The 4,825-nt window shown below is 58.2% G+C and overlaps 1 long non-coding RNA gene across 1 annotated transcript in view; it reads left to right on the forward strand.

Annotated features, from left to right (window-relative positions):
• Positions 1-3,730, forward strand: part of LOC144241845 (uncharacterized) — a 9,006-nt gene extending 5,276 nt beyond the window's left edge. Inside the window, exons 3-4 of the long non-coding RNA XR_013338209.1 lie at positions 1,198-1,277; positions 3,214-3,730. This is a non-coding gene — a long non-coding RNA (uncharacterized LOC144241845). The remainder of the gene's footprint in view (positions 1-1,197; positions 1,278-3,213) is intronic.
• The last annotated feature ends 1,095 nt before the right edge of the window (positions 3,731-4,825 follow it).

Below are 4,825 nucleotides of genomic sequence, written 5' to 3' on the forward strand. Positions count from 1 at the left end.
CCTGTCCCGAAGCCACAGGCCCGCCACGGGTCCCCGCCGGGGTGACCAGTCAGCAGGCGGCCTCCTTGCAGACCCCGGTGGGAGGGGGAGGGCAAGCCTCGGTGAGACCAGTCAGCCCCGGGGCGCTGTGGTCAGTGGAGCGGGCAGTGACCGGGACGGAGGGGAGGCCAGAGCCGGGGCCGGGGCCCGTCTTGAGACCCTAGGCTGGTGCCGGGGCAGGTGCCGCGGGGCTGCGCGGGGACAGAAGCCGGAAGGAGAAGCGTGTGCACACGTGCTGNCCCTCCCCTTCACACCTGCCCCCTCCCTCTCCCCTCTCCCTCCTCCCCCCTTCCGCCCTCCTTGTGTGTCCCCTTTGCACCCGCCCCCTCCCTCCCTCCTCCACCCTGCAGGTGACCTCCTGTGGCCACAACCACGCTCCCCAGGGCTGGCTCTGGGCAAGCAGACGCTCGCAGCAATGCCTGTGCCCTGCACAGCGTCAGAATTCTGTGACCATCGTGGCCTAGTTGTCACTGAGAGAGGGACAGTCTGGGGGAGGCAGCGTGATTTGCCCTGCGCGCCCCAGCCGGCGGGTGGGGTCGGTGACCGCCTTGCTCTGGGGAGATGTGAGTGCCCTGCTAAGCAGGCGGGCTCGAGGGGCAGAGGAGCGTCTCTGGGTTTGGGGCTGGAGGTCACAGGCATGTCCTGAGCTCCTGGAGCAGCCCGGCTGCCCGCTGTGCCAGGCTGGATGAGGTCACCTCCCGGGGACCCTGTATGGGGCCCACTGCGGGGGCCATGCCCTCCCCCATGGGCCGCCCCGGGCTCTAGCCTGGCCGCTGGTGGCCTCAGAGGGATTCTCGGGGCACCTCTGTCCTCAAGAAGGGCTCTTCGGAGAGGAAAAAAGAACACATTTCAACACCTCCAGATTCTGAAAATGGATTTCTCCCAGGGAAACAGAGACTCAGAGCATGAGAGAGAGCCAGGAAAGCGGCGGGGGCGGGGGAGGGGAGGAGGAGGAGGATCGTGGGAACCGGGGCCAGTCGGAGACCTGGATGCAAATCCTGCCGATCCTCTCCTGGCTGTGTGACCTGGGCACATGGCTTCACCTCTCTGGCCTCAGTTTGTCTCTCTGTTCAATGGGGTAACTCTTCCTGCTTCATAAGGGAGGCCTCAAGGATAGGACGTGGATAAAGCAGTTCTTGGTCTTTGTCCCCTTTTCAGGATGAAAAGCCTCCCGACTCCAGGATGATGACGTATTTCTGAAGGACATCTCAAAGCCCCGGAAGGACCGACAGTGCTGGGTACTTTGGGCCTGACCGTGGAGCCCGAGCCCTTGCCATGTGGCCTCAGTGATCTGCCTTCCCTGGGCTCCAGTTTCCTCTCTGCAAATTGGGAGTGAGGATCTCCACCTTGGAGTTTGCCAGGGGGTCTGCAGAGATGTGGGTGCGGCGCCAGGCACGGCATCTGCTCCTGGGGTGCCCTGAGGGCCCTGGGGTGGGGGCATCTTCCAGATGGAGGCAGGTCCCGGCTGCCCTGGGCATCACCTGGCTTCAGCTCATCCTTCTTTCTCTTGCTGGTCCTCTGGGGCAAGCCCTCCTTGCTGCCTTGTTTGGCTGGCACAACCTTGGGGCTGCCTCCTCCAGGCAGTCTTCCTGGATGCCTGGTCAGATCATCCGGCTTGCTGGCTTCAGCTGCTCCTTGCCATGTAGTCTCTCTGGGGACTTGTTGGCCACCTCCTCCCAGGCCTCTTCGCCTCGTCCTTACCTCCTCCTTTCCCTCGTCCAGAGTCATGTTTGCAAAGCTGCTCTTTGTTCAGGATACTGAACGTCAAACCACCTGGCATGGGCTGGTGGGGCCCCCCCGCTTCCCTTTGCAGCTGCATCGCCTGCCCCTGCCCCCGACTGACCTGACATCCCCCCACGGAAACATCGTAGCAGTGACTCTGCTGAGTGCCGGGCACTTCCCAGCACCTGCCTCCTCATGGGCCCATGAGGAGGTGTGAAGGAGGCCATCAGCCTGGACTTGAACCCAGGACTTCTGCCTCCAAGTTTACGGTTATCACACTGACTCACAATTTCTCCACCCAGGCTCCGTCTGCCAGTTCCACCACCTTCTCCTGGAACTCCTTTCTATCCCAAACCCAAGTTGTTTTACAAGGCTTGGCCCAGACGTTGCCTCCTCCAGGCAGCCTCCTCAGATTCCTCCTCAGATCTCCTGTCTCCTCCCCCTGTCATTCACTGTTGCTTTTTACCCATGACCTTGGCTCACCATGGTCCTGGGAGCGAGGAGAGATTGTGTTCTAGTACTAGTTGCCCCTCAGTATCCATTCTCCTCCCTTCCTAAAGTAAAAGAAACCCTGAATCCGAGCTGGGCATACAGCTGCCAGTTCAAGTTCTCAACGCCCCTGCAGTTGCCTGTAGCTGTTTGGCCAGAGCCTTGCCAATGACACGAGAGGGGTGACCTGTGGAGCTGTTGGGTCCCGCCCCAAGAGAAGAGAGAGGTGGCTTCCCTTTTTTCCTTCTCCCTGTACCTACTGCCGGGTGTCAGCCGTGAGGGCAGGAGCCCGAGCAGCCACACTGACTATGGGACGGAAGCTGGGTGTTGAGGCTTACAGAGCAACAAGGAAGAAAGAACCTGGGTCACCAGCACATCAGCCGAAACTGCCAGTGCTCAGACTATGTTACGAATAGGGCGAAGTCCTGCTATCTTGTTAATCTTGTTGGGGGGGCATTTAGTAAAGCAGCCAAAGTATATCCTGATTAGTACCGACCCAGAGGGAGAAGTCGATGAACCATTTGCAGAACGGCTAAGTGATTACCAGCCAGGGGACTGTGTTTCAGAGCACGCGGTGCTCTGGGGTCACAGGAGGGGCGTGTCTCTGGATTTGAGCTGCCACGCTGGAGTGGTGGCTCCCTGCGCAAGCTACGAAAGGGGTCGGTGGCTCTGATGCCTCATCTGTGACATGTGGGCGACAGTCCGCCTCCACGAGGCTCAGATGAGTTGATGCACTTGAAGGGCCTGGTTTTGCGGGTACTCCTGTGAGCTGGTCCCCCTCCAGGGCTGGAAAGGTTTTAGTGAGAGCTGAGGGGTCATCCGTCTTCTTGCCTGCCCGTCCCCTCCCCTTCCTATTTTAGGGGCCTCCTCTTCCTCCTCCCTCCTCCCCCTGCATGGCTCTGCCTTTCCCTGGTGCAGGGGGGCTGGTGGGTTTAATGAGCCTCCCCCCCACTTCCCCAACAGCACTCAGCTTCCAACAATGACCACTTCCACCCCGACTTTTCCTGCATTGAATCTGCATCTCAGAATCTTGGGACATGTCTGCAGAACTGAAGCCCGTGTGTCCACCTAGCCCTATCCGCCCCATAGGAAGCAGTCCTGACTTGACCCTTCGGAGGAGGCCCGCCCTCCCAGGAGCCCTCTGCCCACGCCTGGCTGCCCTGTGCTCCACAGGCCATATGTCATCCCTCAGGGACCTCCAGGTGGGAGTAAGGTGCCCCTGAGGCTCGGCCTGGCCCTGCCCCCACCTACGGAGCCCGGACTCTGAGCCTGGGCAGGGAGCACGGAGCTGGGGCTTTCGGGCTCTGGGGGTCGCCCCGGTGGTGCTGAGGGAGTGGCTCTGGGGTCTCACTCCCCACCTCAAGCTGGGCAGCGCTGTTCTCCAAGCTCCTGGAACAAGGCGTCCTTTTCCATATGACACAGAGGGTTTCATGGTTGTACAAAATCAGCAGTTCGCAGTCACCCCCTTTTAAATATTTTTAATTCTGGTAAGTTACGTATAACATGAATGTTTCCATCTTCACCATTAAAAACACTTTTTTAAAATGTTTATTTGTTTTGAGAGAGAGAGAGAGCAAGCAGGGGAGGGATAGAGAGAGAGAGGGGGAGGGAGAGAATCCCAAGCAGGCTCTGTGCTGTCAGCACAGAGCTCGATGTGGGGCTCAAACTCACAAACTGTAAGATCACCTCCTGAGCCGAAACCAAGAGCCAGGCGCTTAACCCACTGAGCCACCCAGGCGCCCCCCTCATCACCATTTTTAAGTAAAGTCACGCTGTCGTGCACCCATCACCACCCCCATCTCCAGGGCGGTGTTCATCTCCGCCAACCTGGAACTCTGTCCCCATGAACACTAACCCTCATCCCCTCCCTGGCACCTTGGCACCCACTCACCATCCTCTCTCTGCGTCCATGAGTCTGAAGACCCTAAGTACCCAGGTAAGTACAGTCGCACAGTGTTGTCCGTCTGTGACTGGCTTATGTCACTTGCAGACCTCGGGGTGCACAGACCTCGTAGCAGGGGTCAGTTCCCTTCACGGTCACGGGCGAGTGATGTTCCGTTGTGTGGACAGACCACGTCTTGTCTCCCCAGCCACTGATGGACACCTGAACATGAGTGTGCAAATACCTCACGGGTTCCCTGCTTTCAGTGCTTCTGGCTGTTACACCCAGAAGGGGCATCGCCGGGTCATGTGGCAATTCTATGCTTCGTTTTGGAAGAGCGTCCACACTGTTACCTCAGCTGCACCGATCCCACTCCCCCACCCCGAGCCTTGTTCTGTTCTGTTTATTTTATTTTGCTTATTTTATTTATTTTTAATTTAATTTAATTTAATTTAATTTAATTTTATGAGCCACCTTAATGTATGTGAGGTGCTCGGAGCCACCCTTTTTATTTATTATTATTATCATTATTATTTTGAGAGAGAGAGAGAGAGAGAGAGAGNCGGGGGACTCCGGGCAGGGGTAGGGAGGTACCGGTTTCCTGCAAATCACCACAGGTGTAGTGGCTTGAAACACCACCACTTTATTACCTTACAGCTCTGGAGGTCAGAAGTCCACACAGACGGGGCCGTG

This window comes from Crocuta crocuta, unplaced genomic scaffold, assembly GCF_008692635.1.
Source record: "Crocuta crocuta isolate KB4526 unplaced genomic scaffold, BGI_CrCroc_1.0 scaffold8, whole genome shotgun sequence".
Classification (NCBI taxonomy): Eukaryota; Metazoa; Chordata; class Mammalia; order Carnivora; family Hyaenidae; genus Crocuta; species Crocuta crocuta.